Below are 21,637 nucleotides of genomic sequence, written 5' to 3' on the forward strand. Positions count from 1 at the left end.
TGGGCTGTATAAAAAAGGTAAACTGAGCAAGCCAGTGAGTGTTGTTTCTTCTTGGTTTCTGCCTCAGTCCCTGCTTTGAGTTTTTGTCCTGGCTTCTCTCCATGGACTGTAAGCAAGATAAACCCTTTTCAAAGTTGCTTTGATTAGTGTTTATAACAGAAACAGCAAAACAAACCGGGACAACTGTTAACCATGGAAAAACAGTGAATAAAGTGACATAAGTAAAGCAGGTTTTAGTTTCATAAGGTGTACATTTTACCTTAGGAAAGAAAAGCACAGAACTTAATATAATATTCAGTAATTCCATAAAAAGAAGAATGGCTTTGTGTTGTATTCTGTAAGTAGAATTAGGATAAATAAGTAACTTGTCCACCAGAATTAGCTTTCAGGCAGTAAAAAAAAAAAAAAAAAAAACACTGTGTTTTAGTGTTGAAGTCTACAGAATCCCTGCTAAAGATTTTCAAAGCCTTGTTATTCCTTCTTAGCTACAAGTACTAATGAGGTAACACCTTGGGAAAATGTGGCTTTACTGGAAAACAGGCTAATGCCTTTGATTGCAGACTGGTGGCCTAATCGCCTTTTTTTTTCTCTCTTAGCAAGTTGTATGACCTGTTCACTCACATTTGACTGTATCTCTGTGTAGACTTGGATGTTGACTGACCCATTCTGCTCCGCCCTTAAATTCTTATGTTCTTTTGGTTAAAATCTTTGCTTAACTGCTTTCCTTGCCTTGCCTTCTTCCGTTCTTTGGTTCTGAGGTGGATTCAGGGCCTTACTAAGGGTGTGCTGTGCCACTGAGCTCTGCTCACTCTGCATTTCTACTTAGTTTCAACTCAACTATGTAGTTTTTTGGGGGGGACATTCCTGGTGCATATAATTCATTTCTGTATTAGGGAAATAGTATGTTTTTGCAAAATCTTAAAGTGTGCTGTCTATCTCTTTAGAGATTGTCACAGTAAATTTGTTTCTAAGGACTAGTACAGGCACTTCCTAGTTTAATAACATGAAACTCTAGTCCTCTAAAGTTGACAGGGCAAGGAAAGCCCCCGCTTGAGAAATGTTGGCTTGACCTTGTGACTTCAGTTTTATTTATTCAGTGCTCTCTTAGAATAACACATTTATTTAATATTTTGGCCCAAGTCTCCCTGAACCAAATAACCTTCTCTTTACTTTCTGAGAAGTGCTGAAGCAAGGCTGGAACACTGACATAAGATTTTCTAAATGGTGAAAATGAATGGGTGATGAAGCCAGAGAATAACTTTCAAGTCAGTTGCAGCTTGTAAGGTATTGCTTACTCCTTTGCAGACTATGATCTCTTAAAGGGATATTATCTTACTTATTTTATTGTCTGCTACTATATGATAAAAGTCATATTCAACATGTCTGACAGTATCTAGACACTACAGAAGGGCCAGCAGATAATTCCATTATTGTCAGGTTTCTCTAAGGTTCATTTCCTGGATCTCATATTCTGGCCAAAGATGAGTTTGATTTTTGGATGATTGATGGTGGAAATATGTCTGAGGAGATATTTCATTCCCTACTCTTTTTTTTGGAAGTAGTTGGGATTGAACCCAGGGCCTTCTGCATACCAGGCAAGAGCATTATCACTGAGCTGTAGCTCCAGATCCCTTTCTCTACTCTTAACAGCTCAAACTGGGCTATAACAAAATTATCACAAGAAGGGATTCATAAACACAGTGGAATAGGATGGGTCATCTTTTGTTTTGTACCTGTTTGCCACCCATTGTCCCAACTTTGAGAAAACCTTGATGTTATCTGGAAACATTCTCACAGCTTTCATGAACAGATCATAGTTCAGCTAAACAAGCATCATAGTTTCTATTTTTAAGGGAAAAGTAATCTTTATAAAATAATGAATTTACATTTTAATTGATGTAATATTTCTTCTTTTGATTTTAATCTGAAAAAATAATGATTATTCTATATGCATTAAGTTAGTTGATAAAGATTTTAAAAAATTGAGTCTAGATGCACCTAGATTAAAGGCTGATTATAGATAGCCCTTATATTATAGATAGTATAGATAAGTTGCAATTTTGAAACTTTGGAAAATTGATCTATCCTTTCACTTTTACTCCCTTAAATTACAGGCTTGAATATTCCATTAATGTCAGGTAACATCAAGGTTTTTATCATCAAGGTTTTCTCATATATATATGTATATATATATATATATATTCAAGCCTGTAATATATATATATATATTATATATATATTTAATATATATAAAATATTGTTTTAGGGAAAAGAACAATGTAACTGAAAACTGAACAAGATTAAAAACAAAACTGATTCTCTACACTGGCAGAGTCTGGGTAAGACTATGTCTGTAAGAAACTAAAAAGTGATATGACATGATATTATGGAGCAGCATGAAGATTCTCTAAATACATGTCAGTGTCTTCTGTTTAGTCTGTGTGTGTGTTTGTGTGTTCAAGATGCGGGTGAAACATGCATACTAGGGAACACATAGGAAGGTCAGAAGACAACTCTTGCCTTCCACCTTTTCATGAATTCAGGGATCGAACTCAGGTCTCCAAAATTGCCAGCAAGAGTGTTTTTCTGCTGAGCCATCTCACCAACCTGCAAGCAGTTCTCTTAAGTGACCTCAATTAGGTAGTAGGGAGAAAAAATGTGAAGGATCCCTTCTCTTAAACAAATTTTAGGGATGAATAAATAATAAAAGTGATGAGAAGAACATTAGTACTGTAGTGCTACCAATGACTAACAATCAGCAAAATACAGCCCAAGCATCTCCTGAGACAAGGAGCTTCAGGGCTGGTAGCTAAAATTCCTTGTAAGTGTAAAGCTGGAATTACCCTGAAATAAAAGAGCTTCCCCAACTCTACAGTAACCTTGTTATTACATCCTGCTTATCTATAAATAGCAACACAAAGAGATACAAATAGGAAAGTAAGCCTGTGTGAACCCTGTATACTCTTGTTTGTGCAATTCCATCAAAGTATAAACAGCAGTGTATCTGCCAAACTGTTCCTTATGAAGAATTCTCTGCTGAATAAAGAGAACAATCCAATCATGTGAAAGCTAAGTAAGAGAGAGCATCTGGAGTGGCTGTCTTTACTTAAGAAGAGTCATTTCATTCTGGAATGCCAGCACATACGTCCTGAAAAAACGTTCCTAGAAATGTGCACCGATCCTGTCGCCTTTTCAAGTACATTCGTTAGCCTGGGATGTCCAAGCTCCCCTACCCCACCCGCCCGAGGGCAGGCAGGAGGCAGCACTGGACTCTCTGCACTTCCTTTCCAGGACTGGTCCCAGCATCACTCTTACTCAGGATGCAGGGCACAAGTATACCCCTAGAACTCCTCAAAGTGTGCTCCTGCCCTCCCAACCTGGGCGGCCAGAGGGCGCGGTCCCGGGTACCAGCAGCCTCCACAGAAGCTCTTGGCAAAACCTGGGCAAGCTCTCCCGACCCGCCCAGCCCGCCAGGCCCCTGCTGCAACACCGTGGCCTCTCCCAGTGACCACCACCCTGCGGGTCCCTCACACACGCCCACAGACAGCCAGGCTTGGCGGCTCCGTGATGGCTGACACCTGTGGACCCAACGCTCCTCCACCTTGGGACCCAACCCTCTCTCCTCCCCGCCTCCCAGCCGCGATGGAGGCCCAGCACCATCTAGCACACTGGATGGCTGCTGGGGTGGAGGCGGAGCCCAGAGGCGGATCCCAGAGGCGGAGGCGGGGGAGGAGCCTGTAGGCGTGGGCGGAGCCAGGCGGGCGGAGGAGGAGGCCAAGAAGGTGGAAGCGAAGCCCGGGGAGGACAGAGGAGGAGCCTGAGGCGGAGCCAGGGGGCGGGGGCGGAGCCCGGGGATGGAGGCGGAGCCCAGGGAGGGCGGAGGCGGAGCCTGGGAGCCCGGAGGCGGCACCTGCCCCACACCCTCTCCTGGCTTCTCTTGGTCTTAGTCTAACAAGACAAAGTATTCAGCTAGCCGAGCCAGAATTGCTGCCACCGCGCCAGGAAGCGGGTTCCTGTAGCCAACCCTCGCCGCTGCCGCCCACCAGGCCCGGGATGAGCTCAGCCTTTCTCTTTGGCTGCTGTAGCCATAGCAACAGCGCTTATGTCACAATTGACAATGGAGGAGCGCACTGCGCCTGCGATGCGCCTCGCGCAAGCCCCTTCCCTGCCCCACCCCAGTAGGTTCTGCCTTCTAGTCTGGGTGCTGTGAGGCCTGAAATTTCTGAAATCTTACTGTTTATTTTACAGGACAAAAGGATCTTTGAGATAAGGGTACCTCAAAGCATTTCTCTCCTGTTTTCAAACCCCTTGCCTTAGCTACTTTTCTGGGGAAGTAGTTTTTGTAAAGAAGTTAGGCATTTCCATATCTTTTTCTTTTTGTATTAATGTGACTTGTTTTTGCTTTGCCTATAAATAATGAACCCTGGAATAAACCTGCGCTGCTTCAGCCAGAATGACAGCCCCCTCAAACCATCCCGTGTGTAGTGTGATCTGTTCTCACTCCCCACTCAGGTACTGTTCAACTCTGTTGGCAGGCTCTGGCATGCCCAGTCAGGCCTTGAACTCATTCTGTAACTCATAAAAGCCTTGAACTTCTAGCCATCTTCTAGCATCTGCCCCCAAAATAACTGGGATTATAGAAATGCAACAGGCCAAACAACGAAATTGTTTTTTTTATGAAAATAAAAAAAATATTCAAACAAAGAAAGCCATATGAAGAGAGGGCAAAAATAGAATTATGGTGCCGTAAGTGGTAGAACTCTGTGGAATCCCCTAAACCAGAGAGGATGACTATTCTTCCCTAGAAGCCCCCAAAGGAGTTACTGCCTAACACATAAATTTCAGAGCTACCCACCAAAATTATGCAATAACCACCTGTTGTTTTAAGCCCTCAAATTTACTCAAATTTACACTTTGTTATAGCAGCTCCAATGCTGGAAAACTAACTTGTAACTCTTATGTAATACATCATTAAGAAACAGAATTAGGCCAATGTCTTTAATTCCAGAATTTGGGAGGCAGAAGCCAGCAGATCTGTATTCCAAGACAACCAGGACTACACAGAGGAACCCTATCTCAAAAATCTGAAATATAAAAAGTGAAAATAAAATAAACTGAGAGAGAGGGATATAAAATATTTTTTAAAAAAATAAAGATTAGAAGCCGGGCATTTTGGTGCAAGCCTATAATTCCAGCAACTCAGGGAGGCAGAGGCAGGCAGACTCTGTGAGTTCCAGGCCAGCCTGGTCTACAAAGTGAGACCAGGACATCCAAGGGTACACAGAGAAATCCTGTCTCAAAAAATTTATCTTGTCTCAAAAAAATTACTTCCTTTGTATTTTCCTCTTAAATTGTAAAGTTTGCAAGTACTGGTGGCAACTACCTAATGAGTTACAGGACAGACTAGGCTACAGAGATCCTGTCTCAAAAGTAAAAGGGAAGGAAGGAAGGAAGGAAAGAAAAAAGCCAGACCACACTAGTACATGGAGCTGGTCTTTTTAAGTTTTAATAAAATATATTCAAAGTTTTCCAAACATATATTCATACCTAAAACAATGAGATTACTCACATGGGGTGTTTAATCAGCTAACCTCAATTCTTATCATTTCTTCTACCAATATTCTGCAATTTGTCTAATAAAACAACAATTAACTAAGAAAAATCAGAGTTAAAAATGATCTTATATTCTAGGCAGTGCTGGCACACACGTTTAATCCCAGTAGAAAGGCAGATCTCTGAGTTGAGAGTAGTCTCAATTTACAGAGGAAGTTCCAGTATAGTCAGGACTTCATGGAGAAACCCTGTCTTGGGGAAACAAACAAACAACAAAAATGGAAAAGAAAACCCTGTAAAGATTCTCAAAAGAATACATCATCCACTGGAGTAAACTTGCAGTTTATGATTTGCCATTCAATGATGGAGTTAAATACTCAGAAGAAAAAATAGGAGGCCACAGGGAGGAGGGAGACTTTCCTTTCTCCTTCTTAACTGTACATTGTATATTACTAGATCATTACTAGATCATTTGTATGTTCAACCACAAAATTCTTCAAAAACTGTTCCTTTCAACAGTCTCAATTGGCTAACCAGGACACTGGGAAACATTCCTTCACTATCTATGACCGTAGATCCTAATAACCCCATCCTGTCACCTTATACCTGTTTTGCCATCATGAAACTAAAAACTCAGAACTATAGTGACTTAAACATATGTTATTAATTATCATGTTATAAACAAACAAACAAACACAAAGCAGTTATCTAGACCTGCTATAGCAACCCTACTCATTCATCATCCAAGTTCTTTCTAGCTCTTTGCTCTCTTACTCCTACCCAAGATGGCTGCTAGATTTCTAGTCCTTTGCTTGCTTGCTTGCTTGCTTGCTTGCTTGGTTTGGGTTTCTCTGTAGGTTTCCTGGCTGTCCTGAAACTAGATCTATAAACCAGACTGGCCTTTAATTCAGAGATCCAAATGCTTCTGCCTTGCCTCCCAAACTCTGGGATTAAACGCCTGAGCCACCACTGCCCAGCTTATCTCCAGTCTCAGGTAAAGAAAAGCTGGGAATACACACCCTCTTCTCCTTAGAACATTTTTGAAACATTGAATTTGTCATTCCATTTATATTCAACTAATGTAGACATAGTCACATGATTATATCTGTTAAAATTTTAAAGAGAGCTGGAGTTGGCTCAGTGGTTAAGAGTACTGTCTGCTCATCAGGTGATACACACCTTTAATCTCAGCACTTGGGAGACAGAGGTAAGCAGACCTCTGTGAGTATGAGGCCAGACTGGTCTTCAGCGTTACAGAATAGCCAGGGCTACACACACAGAGAAAACCTGCCTTGAGGACTCTCTCCCCCCTCCAAAAAGAAGAAAAAAGAAAAGAAAAAAAGGAAACTAAAAAATAGTTTTAATTTGAAAGCAATCTTTCTCTTCTGCACAGCCATGTAACTAGAGAAAAATAGGGTGCATATCACCTATAAGAAGAATAATATCTATTAGGGAGAGTTGAAGGTCTCTTCAAAGTCCACCAAATCCTTTTGCTGTTCCTCTTCTTTCATCCCCTAAGCAATGGTGTACCCCAAAGCCTGGGCCCTGGTCATTTATTTTCCTATCTCTGTGACAACATTCTGAGGACATCTACACAAACCACAGCTCTGTCTGTGCTGATGACTCCCAGATCTTCATGGTTAGTCGCTATTTGCTCTATCTTTTCACACTTCACTTGGATGGTGATGATCAGAATTCAGGGCATGATGTGACTGTTACCTTCTTAATGACAGCAGCTATGATTACCCACAAAAGGGTCAGGAGAACATCATTAGATCCTCAACTGAAATTATAACCACTTCCCTGCACCCTGCCTGTAATTCTGCTAAGTTACACATTCCTTTCTTGCTGTCTGACCAAAAAAAAACTGGGTATTGATAACTGCTAAATAAATCTCTAATCATCACCTGTCTTTATTCCTGGCTCATGTATTTGAACACCCAAATAACAGTTCCATTTTGATTAAAAACAATCATATTTAACACGTCCAAAATTAAATTCAGTTATTTCTACCTTTGCTTGAATTTATATACCAGTTACCCAGGTTAGAATCTTTGTTGCTCTCAACCACTTTTCCTACTACAGCCCTCACATTAATTTATCATGAATCTTTACTAATTTCAGCATCCACACCATCATTTCCACAGCAAGTACTCCTGACTTTCTTCACACAGGTCCTTCTTGGGTCACAATTTTGTTAATTCTTGGTTCTTAAGAACTCTCATTTTCAAAGCCATAGAAACAGCTCGGCAGGTTCTTGCAGACATGCCTGATGATCTCCAGAACATGCTTTGTAGGAGAGAACACATTTCAGCAAGTCGTCGTCTCTCCTCTAGACATATGCCACAGTGTACACACACACACACACACACACACACACACACACACACACACACAAATTCAGTCTCAAAATACAGTATTTTACTTATGGAAGAACATACTTTCACTTATGTCACCTGCAATATATGGCTTAATAATTGCAAACCATATCGAATACTTTTTCTAATACACTGAAGCCAACTGATTTTTAAAATATACAGGACTTCAAGTGATTATTAATGTAAATTAATATAGTTTAATAAAATCTATATAAAGAATTTTGCCAGCAAATAATTTTTGCCTGTGCCATTTCTTAAAACATAGGACCTTGCACATGTTAGAGAAGAGCTCTGTTACTAAACTACATCCCCAGCTGGATGGGTTATTTCTAAAACAGTAGAACAAAAAAATAAACATGAAGGAATATAAAAAAAATTAGTCATCACTCAACTTAGACAAATCTCAATAAAACTAAAACAAAGTAACAGTATGAAAAGTAAAGGTAATTAAATAAGTAACTTTGTCTTTTAGAGACAAATTACACTTCCTAATTATTCCACCATCATCCAAATATAAAGTAAAATGAGGGTTTTTTTGGGGGGGAAGATAATATATGTGGGTATATGAGTGTAGAGAACACAGGTGGACATGGTGTCTTCTTCCATTACTGTCCACCTTATGTCCTCACAGAACTTGAAGCACACTGATGCGGCTAAACTATGTGGCCAGGAAGCTCCAGGAGTCTCTGCCTCCCCAGCCCTTGGGTTACAGATGCTGTGCATCACTGAACCTCGCTATTTTTATATGGGTGCTAGGGATTAGGCCTTCGTTACACAATAACCACTTACTTTACCAAATGAGCGATCTCACCATGCCCAAAAAATATAGTTTTAAATAATGAATTATCAAGCTGTCATAAAAATCAGTGATTTTAAAGCTATGTCCTTGTAAATAATAACATTAGCATAAAAAGCACAAAACTGAAAGCAGTAAGTATTCAATAGTAATAAAGTCAATGAAGCTGATCCTCAGATGTATGATTCTATCATTAAAAAGTATGTTTTTCCAAAATTATATAGACAAATTTTGACAAAGACAAATATAGACAAAGAACTTCCTTATCTCATCAATGTCGAGGAAAAATCAAAATACTTAAAGTACATGTTAACTTCTTTACGGTTTCTGGACTCTTTGTTTTTCAAGAAAACATTTCTGTGTGTGTGTGTGTGTGTGTAGGCTTGGCTGTCCTAGACTCGCTTTGTAGGCCAGGCTGGCCTTGAACACTCGAGATCCACTTGCACTCTCTGAGTGCTGGGATTAATGGTGGGTTTCTGGAGTTTTTATGTTGATAAAGTTGTAGATTTACCAACAGTGAAAAGAATAAGAGACACCATGGATCCCTTTACCACGTTATCTTCAGCAGACAAGCTGCATCCTTACAGTACAGTATCACTGTTAGGATGCTGGTATCATATAAGAAGCCACCATTCTTATTCAGATTTCCCCATTTCATGTGTGTGTACACACAAGCCCACACCTTTAATTGCAGCACTTGGAAAGCAGAAACAAGTGGGACTCTGAGTGTCTGTGTCATCTATATATATAATTCAAGTACATCTAGGACTACATAGTAAGACCTTGTCTCAGAAAAAGGAAATAGAAAGAAAAAAAAGAAAAAAAAAGAAAGGAACGGAAAAAGAAAAATATAACTGAAAATATGTAACAACAAGATGGTTCCACAGAAAAAGGCACTCGCTGTCAGGCCTCATGAGTTAAGTTTAATTCCAGGAACCCACATGCAGGCTGTGGAAGCACTGGACTCTCTGCACTTCCTTTCCGGGAGGACTGGCCCCAGCATCACTCTTCCTCAGGATGCAGGGTGCAAGTATATTCCCTAGGACCTCTGCACAATGCACCCCCGCCTCCTAACCCCGGAGGGAGGAGGGCGGAGTCCCAGGTACCAGCAGCCTCCAGAGAAGCTCTTGGCAGAACCTGCGCAGGCTCTCCCGATCCTCCCAGCCCCCGGCTGCACCGCCCAGGCCTAGACCCGCGACCGCGGTCCTGTGGGTCCTTCACACACGCCCACAGCCAGCCAAACTCGGCTGCACCGGGATGGCTGATACCCGTGGACCCGCCGCTCCTCCACCTAGGGACCCAACCCTCTCTCCTTCCCGCCTCCTGGCTGCGATGACAGAACCAGCACCACTTAGCCCATTGGATGGCTGCTGGGGTCTGAGGCGGAGCCCAGAGGTGGAGGAGGGGAAGGAGCCCAGGGGAGGGAGGCGGAGCCCGGGGGAGGAGGGAGGTGGAGCCCGAGAAAACAGAGGCGGAGCCTAGTGGGGACAGAGGCGGAGCCCGGGAGATGGAGTCAGAAACTTGAGTGGGGGGCAGAGCCCTTGGGGCGTCGGGAGGAGCCCGGGGCGAAGGCGGAGCCTGGTGGGGCGGAGGCAGAGCCCGGGGGATGGAGGCGGAGCCCGGAGGTGAAGGAGGCGGAGCCCGAGGAGGCGGAGGCTGAACCTCGGGGCAGAACCTGCGGCAGAGGCGGAGCCTGGGACGGGGTGGGGACAGAGCCCTGGGGTGGAGGGAGGAGCCCGGGGCCGGGGGTGGAGCCCAGGGCAGAGGCGGAGCCCGGGGGCGGAGGGAGGCGGAGCCCAGGGAAGGAGGGAGACGGAGCCAGGAGGCGGAGGCAGAGTCTGGGGCGGAGGCGGAGCTGAGGCAGCGCCCACCCCACACCCTTACCTGGCTTCTCCTGGTCTCACCCTACCACGATGAAGTAGTCCACTAGCCAAGCCGTGACCGCCGCCACCGCGCGCGGGAAGAGGGTTCCCGTCGCCAACCCTCGCTGCCGCCGCCCACCAGGCCCGGAGGAGCTCAGCTTTTTCCCTTCAGCGTCTGTAGCCATAGTAATGGCGCTTACGTCACGCTGGACAATGGAGGCGCGCACTGCGCCTGCGCCACGCGCAAGCCCCTCCCCCGCCCCACCCAAGCGGGCTCGGCCTTCGGGTTCTTCTGAGGCCGCTGGCACCCGCGGCTCAGAAAGTGGGCGGCCGGGCGCATTCTCACCACGGAGGCGGTGCTCTTAGAGGCCGGGCATCTGCTTCAACACCCCCCCCATTCTTTATTTTCCTGGAGCAGGGTCTTTCCTTCTGCCTTCTCTCCCTTTTGCAGTGCGGGGAGAAGGGCATGGAGGGGTGCGGGGTCAGTGGAAAGTTTGCTCTTTTTCTGCTGCCTGCTTGCCACTGGCAACAGGGAGGAGATTCTCTCGCCCTCGGCTGGAAGCTTGGAATTTGCATCGCCAAGGCTTTCTGGCTGCACGTTTTTTGTTTATGTTGTGCAGATGGGAATTTTAGAAACAAGCCACCGAGCTGGCGGGGGAGGAAAAGACTTGTGCAATCTTCAGAGGCGCCTATGGTTTCTGGGCTGCCTGGGCTGGGGAAGGTCAGCTTGGGCTTTCCTCTGAGTGCCCAAGAGAGTTGGGTTCCTCCTAGGAACCGGGCATCAGGGCATCCCAGGGATCCTCCTGAAATGGTCCTGTCTCTCCCCAGGGAGACCTGCCCACCTGAATTTCACTGTTTTTTTGTCTCAAAGTTCTGGTAGCTGAAGCAGGTATTAACTTCCAAGTTGCTCTATTGCAAAAGGGCAGTCAGATAAATTCATGGGGCTCTTTGTCCAGTCTAGAGATTATCCTAGTCGATTGAGTTTATTTTTTATTTCTTTATTTTAATTTTTAAAATTTTCATTAGTTACAATTTATTCACTTTGTATCCCCCCTGTAGCTCCCTCCCTCCTCCTCTCCCAATCCAACCCACCCTCCCCCTTCTCCATCCATGGCCCTCTGCCAGTCCACTGATAGGGCTGGTTTTCCTCCCCTTCATTCTGATCCTAGTCTCTCAGGTCTCATAAGGACTGGCTGCATCCTCTTCCTCTGTGGCCTGGTAAGGCTGCTCCCCATCAAGGGGAGGTGATCAAAGAGCAGGCCAATCAGTTCATTTCAGAAACAGTCCCTGTTCACAAAATATCCACTAATGATGTTTTCAAATTTGGCTGGTACAACACTTGTATGAGTTTCCTTTGTCACAGCTTAATGATCATGAAGTTTAGTAGTAGAATATGTATGCGAATTAAGACTGAAGTTTTCAGAACCCGTGGTTTAGAAATTATCTTTGTGAGACCATCATTCGCTGAGGGGTTTGATCCTTAATATATTATATATGGGAGATGACAATGTACTTAGTGCAACACATACACCATCTGACAATGACTAGCTGGAAGATCGTGACTAAAGCTGTGAAGTCAAAGAGTCATCAGCTCAGCTGCTCTGATTGACTAGTTCTCTTTTATGGGCCAGAGTTTCCCTTCCGGATTCAATGCTGGTAACTGAATTTACGATTTCATACATGCTAGGAAAGGCTTCTACCATTAAGCTATATTCCCAGTGACAAGGCAGAGTTTTTCAGCAGGGGTCTGAACAGGCTAAGCTGGGTCATGCTAGAATAATTGAAACTGGGGGGGGGGTGCTTTAACTCAGGACCTCCTTCGTAAATGGCTGCTAGTCAGACAGAGGAGTCAGCAGAACTGAAGTGATGAAGAGTAGGGTGGTTTTCAAAATAACTCATACAGACATTTTCCCAGTCATGTCCTGGGGAGCTCTTCCTCCATCTTTTCAGTAAAGAGTAATCTCATTAACAGCCCAGTTAGAAAGTCCTTCCTTATGAGTCAGAGTTTGCCCCCTGTAACCTCCCTCGTGTTCTCTGAAGTTACAAGAGGGGTGGGACACCACATGGGTGTTATTTTTTTTTTTTTAATTATTAGTGTGGGTTTTTTTTCCCTAAATTTTACTTATTTTTTGAACTTAGGGATAAGGGACTGGAGAGATGACTATGCACTTAAGAGCACTGTGTTGCTCTTCCAAAGACCAAATTCGACTCCCAGAATTCTCTTGACAGTTCACAACCATCCATCTGTAATACCAGGTACATGGGATACTCCTCTTGTCTCCTCCAGAAACAGGAGGAACATGTTCATGCATATGGAACATGAACATGCAAAATCCAAACACATAAAATTAAAAAAATTATCTATTCCTGGGATAAAATTTATATATCATAAAATTAAATATACACTCCAGTGGCATTTAATATATCTCACTGTTGGACAATGAATACATCTGTCTAGTTTCAAAACATTTTCTTCACCCATCCAAAATCCATTAAACAGACACTACCATTTCTTTCTCTAGGCCCTGGCAATAACCACTTGCTTTTTGATTCTATGGGTTTGCCTCTTTCTTATAACTTGAATTATTCTTGTCTGGTATATTGTTTCCTAGGGTTTTTGGTTTTTGCTTGTTGATTGGTTGGTTTTTGAGATAGGGTTTATCTGTGTAGCCTTGGCTGTTCTGGAACTCTCTTTGTAGACAAGGCTGGCCTTGAACTCACAGAGATTCTGCCTGCCTCTGCATCCTGAGTGCTAGGATTCACACCACCACCTGGCTTGTTTCCTAGTTTTATCCCTGCTGTATCATTAGTACTGCTTTTGACCACATCTGAGCATCAGTACTGCATTCTCCCTTACTGTTGAATAACCTTCCATTGTATGTACAAACCAGGCTTTGCTTATCCACTGGTGGTTTGGGGCATTGTTTCTGTCTAGTACCATGACCATGTATAAAAAGTATGTGAGTGGGGCTAAAGAGATGGCTCAGTGGTTAAGAGCACTGGTTGCTCTTCTGTAGGTTCTGAGTTCAATTCCCAGCACATGGTGGCTCATAACCATCTGTACTGGGCTCTGTTGCCCTCTTCTGGCATGCAGGTGTACATGCAGTTAGAGCATTCACATGTATAAAATAAATAAATCTTAAAATAAAGTATCTGAGTACCAATTTGCAATTCTCCTGGTATATCCTTAGAAGTAACACTACTAGACAGTAGTGAATTTACATATGGTAATGATTTTATCTGTCAGCACTGAACAGGGATTCTAACTTTATTTCTAACTTTATATCTTTGTCAACACTTGTTTTCTTTTAAATATTATAGACATCTTCAGACGTATGGATTACTTTTTGTTTGTTTGTTTGTTTTGGGTTTTTGTTGTTTTGGTTTAATTTTTGTTTGCTTGCTTTTTAAGACAGGGTTTCTCCGTGTAGCCCTGGCACTCACTCTGTAGACAGTCTGGCCTCAAACCCAGAGATCTGTCCCCCTTGTACTCTTGAGTGAGTGCAGGGATTAATGGAATGCTCCACAACTGCCTGGCCCAATAAGTATGAATTATTAACCTTTGCTGTTGCTGTTAAGACAGGGTCTCACTAGAGACCTAACTAATCTGTAACCTAGTTTACTCTTGTACTCTAGATACTCCTGCCTAATTTTCACCCACAATACTGAGGTTAACAATATGGAATTTACCACCAGGCCTACCTGAGTAGATGTCTTACTCTCCTCTTGATTTATATTTCTTGAATGACTAGTGGTGTTCAGCATTTTTCCTGTGTGTCTGTCATTTCTAAATCCTCTTTGGAGAAATGTCTATTTAAGTCCTTTGCCTAACCACACCCTTAATCCACCCTGCTGAGGGTCTAACCCTTGGCTTTCCCCATACTAGGCAAGCTCTGTTGTACTGAGCCATACCCCTAGCCCATCCCTGTTTGTTTTTGTTGTGTTTCATGCTCTAAAAACTAGATTTCTATCAAATAGATAGAAATGCTCTGTAGATGTTCTTTCTGTTCACTGTCATGTTCTCTTCTTGATATTGTCCTTTGGTTCACAAAAGTATTTTACTTTGATGAAGTCCAAACTTTTATTGATTTTCTGATTTTTGTATCATATCTAGGAATCCACTGTTCAATTTAACATCATGAAGGTCCACCTCTATGTAAGCTACACATAATTATAGCTCTTATATTTGGGCTGTTGATCCATTTTGGGTTGACTTTGTAATGATAGGGTTCTCGTTTTAATTTTTTTAAAGATTTATGTTTATTTTGTGTGTGTATATAACTCTTTGTGTGTACATATGTATGTGTATGCCTGTGATGACCAAAAGAAGGTGTCTCAGCCCCCAGAGCTGGAGTTGGAGGCAATTGTGAGCTACCCAGCATCGATGCTAGGAAACAAACTTAGTTCTTTGGATGAGAATCAAGTTATCTTAACCACTGAGCTGTCTCCCCAGCCCCTATTTATTCTTTAAATGCATATTGTTAAAATTGTATTTGCAAATATTGACATTAACCCAAGGTAGTCACTCTTCCTCCTACTAATACTAAACTGCATTCCCACCCTGCAAGTTTATTTTAATTTCATTCTTTTTCTTTATCAAAGTTGTTTTCCAAACCTAGAATTGAGCACTACCTTCTTGAATAAATTTATTCTATTAAGGTCTTAGATTGACTAGTGGACAATTAAATGGCTGTTTTGTAAATGAAGTTTTCCAGTGACATAAGGTAAAGGCCTAAAGGTACTGTGTGTTTCTATCTACACATGAACACATTAACATCCACTGAAGATATACTTTGCTTTCTCATCCAACAACTGCCAGGCTGCTGAAACCGATAAGCCTGGACAGGGCAGCCTGATTGCTGAAGTTGGCTGAAGGCCATCCCACCCCCTAAGATAACTACCATCATCTTTCACTAACAAGGGCGAGAACAATGCAAGTCCAGATTTGCTTTGCTGAGGGCTGGGGGCCTCAAGTGATGAAGCTACACAAGAGAGAAGACAGCCTTTCTTGCCTTACAATCCTCCTAGTGGGGAGGATTTCTCACCCTGGTACTCCCCAAGGGGACTGTGGTGGGTTAAGTGGTTTCACTGTACAATCATTGTAAGTGTTTCCTGTGGTTAGCCGCTACTGTTCAGGCAGGCAGTCTGAGAGTTGGATTTGATCATATTTCCTGCAGCCACAACCAGGGTTCCTTCAGATTTCTTCTCCCAACCCATAACTTAGGAGACTGAGATATGTGAAAATTACCCTGATGCACTGCCATATCTCAAAACATGCAGTTGCTAAGCAAGAATCTCAATGACTGCTACCCTTGATACTGGCCTTTCTCTCAGGCCCACATTCGTCATTCAGTCCTGTTGCTCCTACTTCCCTCTTGTTCACATTACCTTCACGTCATCTCCCATCTGGATAGTTTATAATACCTTCCTTACCTGTTTCCCTGTTCATTGGTTCCATGTATGTAAAAGATGGCTTTATATATGTAAAACTTATTTTTAAGATCAAGTTTTACGTATCTCAGGCTAGCCTCAAACTTGCCAAGCAAACAAAGGTGACGTTGGACTTCTGATTCTCCTGACTATACCTCCTTTATTGGGATTTCAGTGTGTACCAAAAGCAAGGTTTCATGGATGCAAACCAAGACTTTACCAACTGTGCTACATTCCAAGCCCTTATAAAGAAAATCTAAAGACAAAAAGCAAGCTATTGACCCTGTCTTAAAATTAAGCCTATAAGCCGGGCACAATGGTGCACACCTGTGTGCCCAGCAGTCAGAAAAGCAGAGGAAGGTGGGTCACTGTAAGTTCATGGCCAGCCTGGTCTACACAGCCAAGACAGCCAAGGCTACACAGAAAAGCCCTGTCTTGAGAAAAAAAGTTGTGTAAAATCACACATTTTCAGTTTGAACTATGTTTGTGGTGCAGGAAAGAGAAATTCAGAGATGCCTAACAGACTGTTTCCTAGGCCATTGAGTCTTGACATTTTTTTTTATGTATCCGTGACTGCACTGGCTATAGTATAAATAGGTACTTTGAGGTTTTGCAGGCTGCTCTACTTAGATTGCATGTTTGGTAAACAGGCCTTGGCTACATAATTAGAGTCCAGCACAAAATTTAAGTATTTCGAGAGCTTTAGCAGAATATTAGAACAAAGGCAAGGTCCCCTGAAGGCAGATCCTGAGCACCTGAACAGGGTGCATTTCCAAAAAGCTGGCTATGTTGGTGCATTGTGTTTGCATGCTGGAGTGGGGAGGAGGATGTGGATGGTGAGGAAATCTGCTGCAAGCTCTACCCTGGGTGCTACCACCATTCTTTCCTTCCTGTTCTTCTAACCCATCCACCACATTTTTTAGTTGAGATGATACTATGCTTTTGCTATTGTTTTAAAAGATGTATTTGTTTATTCTGTATACAGTGCCAGAAGAGGGCACCAGATTCCATTATAGATGGTTGGGAGCCATCAGGTTGTTGCTGGGAATTTAACTCAGGCCCTCTAGAAGAGTGACTAGTGTTCTTAACCTCTCCAACCGAGGGTTTTTGTTTTGTTATTTTTTTAATTTACCTGCATATACACCTGCATGACGGAAGAGGGCATCAGATCTCAGTATAAGTCATGGTGGACCACCATGTAGTTGCTATGACTTGAACTCAGGACCTCTGGAAGAGCAGCCAGTCCTTTTAACCTCTGAGCCCCAATATTCTGCTTTTGTTGTTGATATTTTGGAGCTGACAACGGGAACTAGAGCTGCCTTGTGCATGATTAGCACATGCTTTAACACTGAGCTACAAGCCCCAGCCTCAAAACAGACTCTGGTTGCTGTTGTGTTGTCATTATTGTTGAGATAATCTCACTATATACACCAAGCTTAAAATCCTTGTGCCCCAACCTCCTGAAAGCCAAGATTAAAGAAGTGCACCATTACACCCAATATTCAAAATTATTGTTTGTAAAATGTGTGTGTGTGTGTGTGTGTGTGTGTGTGTGTGTGTGTGTTTATCTTTTAGGAACTTGATTTTCCTTCCACCTATTTTCCCTTTGCTCAGGTGTCTGCAGAGTTGCTCAGGACCATTCAGTAGTGGCTCCAACCCACTCAGTACCCTGTGCTGTGGGAGAACTGACCAGTATTCAGTGGCGGGCTGGGTACTCCAGTCTTCAGTAGGGAACTGCTGGGTGGGTACAGAGGGCACCTGCTTACCCTCAGACCAGTCTGCCACCTTGGGATGAGCGACAGTGAACTCAGGAACTGGCACAGTCCATTCACCCTGGAATTCCTCCTTGCTCATGGTCTTCTCAGCAGCAGCCTGCTACTCTTTCTCAGTCTCCTCTGAGTCTATGTAGAAGTAAAGATCAAGCATAACCTCCCATGACTGCTCACAGGAGATAGTGCCATGCATGAGGAGTACTTCCTGAGCCAGCATCCACCACATCAGGCCCACTGAGTGAACTCCCTTGTTGTTGCATGGATGGCAATGTCCACATAGTGCAGAGAATCTGTGTTGCACTGGGCAATGGTGGGTAGGTTGACCTAAGCGGCCTCTGTGAGGGGCTGGTTTCAGCCCTGAGATCAGTTACCACTAGAAGCCATGGTTCCCTGAAAGCTGCTTGCATCTGGTTAGTGAAGGTACCAGGTGTGAATGGGGCAGCAATTGGAGTGGCTACAGTGGCAGTGGCAAACTTCAGCACAGCTTGCTCACCAGTGTTCCTGGAGGTGATGACACTGACATCAGCAATGTTCTCAATGGCAACAATAGCCTGAGCTGCAAGCAACAGGTCCTCTTCAGATTTATGATGTAGATACCATCACTTTTCCTTTTGTAGATGCATTGTTCCATCTGAAAGTCAAGGTTCCTGCCACCTAACTGGGTTCCTGTGGCAAGGAATTTGAGGACATCCTCCTACTTCATCTGCAGGACATCAAGGGCTCAGGACATTGTGTAAGTTTCCCCTTTAAGTTATTCTGGGAATGAAGAACATACCATATGGACCCATCCCCAGGCAGTGCATAAAAGTGTGTGTATGTTTAAATTTTTGAAATCTTACTATTAATTTTATAAGACAAAAAGATCTTTGAGATAAGTGTACACCAAATCATTTCTATCCTATTTTCAAACCACTTGTCTTAGTTACTTTTCTATCACTATGCTAAGATATCATGACCAAAGCAGCTTGTAGAAGAAACAGTTGTTTGGGTACTTAGAGTTTCAGATTTTAAGTCCATGAATATCGTGGAAGAGATCATGGTGGCAGACAGTAATGGCAGGCAGAGCACCAGAGAGAACAGTGGTTAAGAGCTTACATCCTGATCTATAAGTATGAGGCAAAGAGCTAACTGGGAATGGTGTGGGATTTTAAAACCTCAAAGCCGACCCACAGTGACACACCTCTTCAACCAGATCACACTTACTAATTTTTCCAAAAATGTTCCATCAACGGGGGGACCAGATTTTCAAACATATGAGATAGTAGGGGTCATTTTCATTCAAAGAACTACACTCCTCAATAGCTTCCTATGTAGCCAGGAATTAAGATAAAAACTTGAATGTCCCAAAGCATCTCAGGCACTCAGATTCTTGTGCTGTTTTGTTGTTGCTGCTACTGTTTTGTTTTTGAGACCGAGTTTGGGGTCCACAGTACATCCTGTCAGTCACTCTATTCTCACTGCTGTTCAGATACCATTTGTGGTCAGGGCCACCATCTTGGATCTCCCTGGAAATGTCTGTCTTTGTTGCTGAGGTGTGCTTCTTTTTTGCAGCAGAATGATGGGTCCTGTTTCATATTCTCGAGGTTGACCTTCATTCCTGACCTCCCTGATGCTCCATTTACAGGCATGTGTCACAACACTTGATTTATGATCTTTTTTGTTTGTTATTGTTTTATTTTGTTGTTGTTTTGCTTTGCTTTTCAAGACAGGATTTCCCTGTGTAGCTTTGCCTGGACTGGACTAGCTCTGTTGACCAGGATGGCCTCAAACTCACTGAGATCCAGTGTATGCCACCATGCCTGCTGATCTCTTTTTTTTGGAGGGGCTGTATTTTTATCTTTTGTGTAGATGGGTGCTAAGAGTATTTTTCTTGTATGTGTATAAGTGTACCACCTGTGTGCCTTATAACTCAGGAGGCCATATGGCATCAAATTTCCTGTAACAGGAGCTACAGAAGATTGTGAACAACCATGGACATAGTAGTAACTCTGCAAAATAAAAAAGCAGAGAATGTTTTGATTCATTTTAAGATGTATTATATATATAATATTGTGTTTTCATATACACCTGCATGCCAGAGAAGGCAACAGATTTCATTATAGATGTTTCTGAGCCATCATGTGGTTGTTGGGAATTGATCTCATGACAAAAAGCAAACAGTCCTCTTAACGTCTGAGCCATCTCTCCAGCCCCACAGAAAGTATTTTCTATCACTAAGCCATCTCTTCAGCCCCTCTGGCTTCCTCTTTAATCTTTGGTATTTCTTGTTGGGAACCACTGTTTTACCAGCTGCTTTGATATTTAAGTCTCAGCAGAAAGACTGCTTTTTCCAGGCCTTCACTGGAGTTAGTGAAGAATTTCCAAGTCTAGCTTCTTTTATTTGAGACAGCATGTGGGATACCTTGTCAAAAATCACACCTCTTTTTTTCACCTCCTTGTGAATTTAACTCATTGTACTAAAGTGCCTTTACTCTGGCTTAAAAGGATTCTGAAATAAAGGAAGGTATCTAGCTTCCACTAGAGCCACTCGGAAAGGTCCCATGTGTTGTCTATTGGTTTATTAATTTCAGTCCTCACTCCCAACCCAAGAACCATTTGACTCTGCTGGCAGGCTCTGGCAATTCCTATTATTGTTGTTGTTGTTATTATTACTTTCTTCTCATTTATATTCCAAACAAATTCACCTTCTTTCATTTCCCTTATGGAACTAAAATGTTCTCAACTCTAGGCCTTTGAATACATATGTTCTTTATCCCTTCTGGGGTGTTAGATCCCTCTTGCTTCTCTTTAAGTTTCATATTGGATTTTATAGTGATGTATATTTTTCTATGCATGGTCTATAGGTTTGTTTATGGTGGATAACCCCACAAGACTGTAAGCTTATAGAGAAATAATGGTGTTTGCATGAATCATTTTCTGTGTGTTCAGGACTTAGCACAGTACTGGATACCTAATTCAAAAATAGTAACTATCTGCAGAAGAACAAATAACCTTTTAAGTAGTAAATGCCTTGAACAAAGTCTTTGTAATCTGATAGTAATACAGAATTCCCACCTAAAGGATGGGAGCATGTAGCATTTTATTTGTTAATGCCAGCCATTGTGCCATCTGTAAAAAACATTTCCTGAAGTATTTTTATCTTGTTCTGTTACTGCTGTTACTAGGACAGTCTCCTCTATGCCTGTTGCCTTCTCTGTGTTCTCTTTAATTTATTCCATAAAAAGTTACTTCCTTTAAGGTTTAGTGAGGTTTAGCAACTGGCTTTATTATATCCAAAGACTATCCGTATCTGCCTGTTTTGTACAGAAGCTAGAAATACAGGTCAGAGGTAGAACATTTGCTTCACATATAGGAGGTAAGGAAGGAGGAGGAAGGGGAGGAGAAAAAAGGAACAGGAGAAGCAAAGCATTGCTTTCCTCTATACAGATGCCCTGCCTTAAATACAGGGGTTAACAGTCTTCCTGTTTCTGATTTCCAAACAAGATAGAAATTTCAGATACAGCAACAATGCTATTTATTTTGTGTTAGTTTTTAACCTGTTTCCTCTCCTGACATTCACTGTGTAACTGCTATATACATAGTTGGCTTTATGTACATGTTCATTTTCTTGGAAGAATCTATGTTTTCACTAGGTTTTATGGAAGGTTAGATCCTGAGAAAATGTTCTGAGTTTTGCACCCTGCCATAACTATCCCTGGGAGACCATATCTCCAAAGCTGATTATGTCCTCTTTGTATATCTTTTGATGTTATGACTTCAGGATGCATCTTGAAATTGTATTCAACAAAATGTGGTAAACATGCCCTAAGCTTAACAGGCATTTTGTGCCTCATGAAATAAAAATCA

General features: G+C 42.5%; 1 pseudogene; it reads right to left on the reverse strand.

The window, feature by feature from the left end:
- Positions 1–17,649: 17,649 nt before the first annotated feature.
- Positions 17,650–18,521, reverse strand: LOC132650639 (small ribosomal subunit protein uS2-like; annotated as a pseudogene).
- Positions 18,522–21,637: the final 3,116 nt, after the last annotated feature.

The sequence above is a fragment of the Meriones unguiculatus genome (genome assembly GCF_030254825.1).
Source record: "Meriones unguiculatus strain TT.TT164.6M chromosome 13 unlocalized genomic scaffold, Bangor_MerUng_6.1 Chr13_unordered_Scaffold_28, whole genome shotgun sequence".
Taxonomy (NCBI): Eukaryota; Metazoa; Chordata; class Mammalia; order Rodentia; family Muridae; genus Meriones; species Meriones unguiculatus.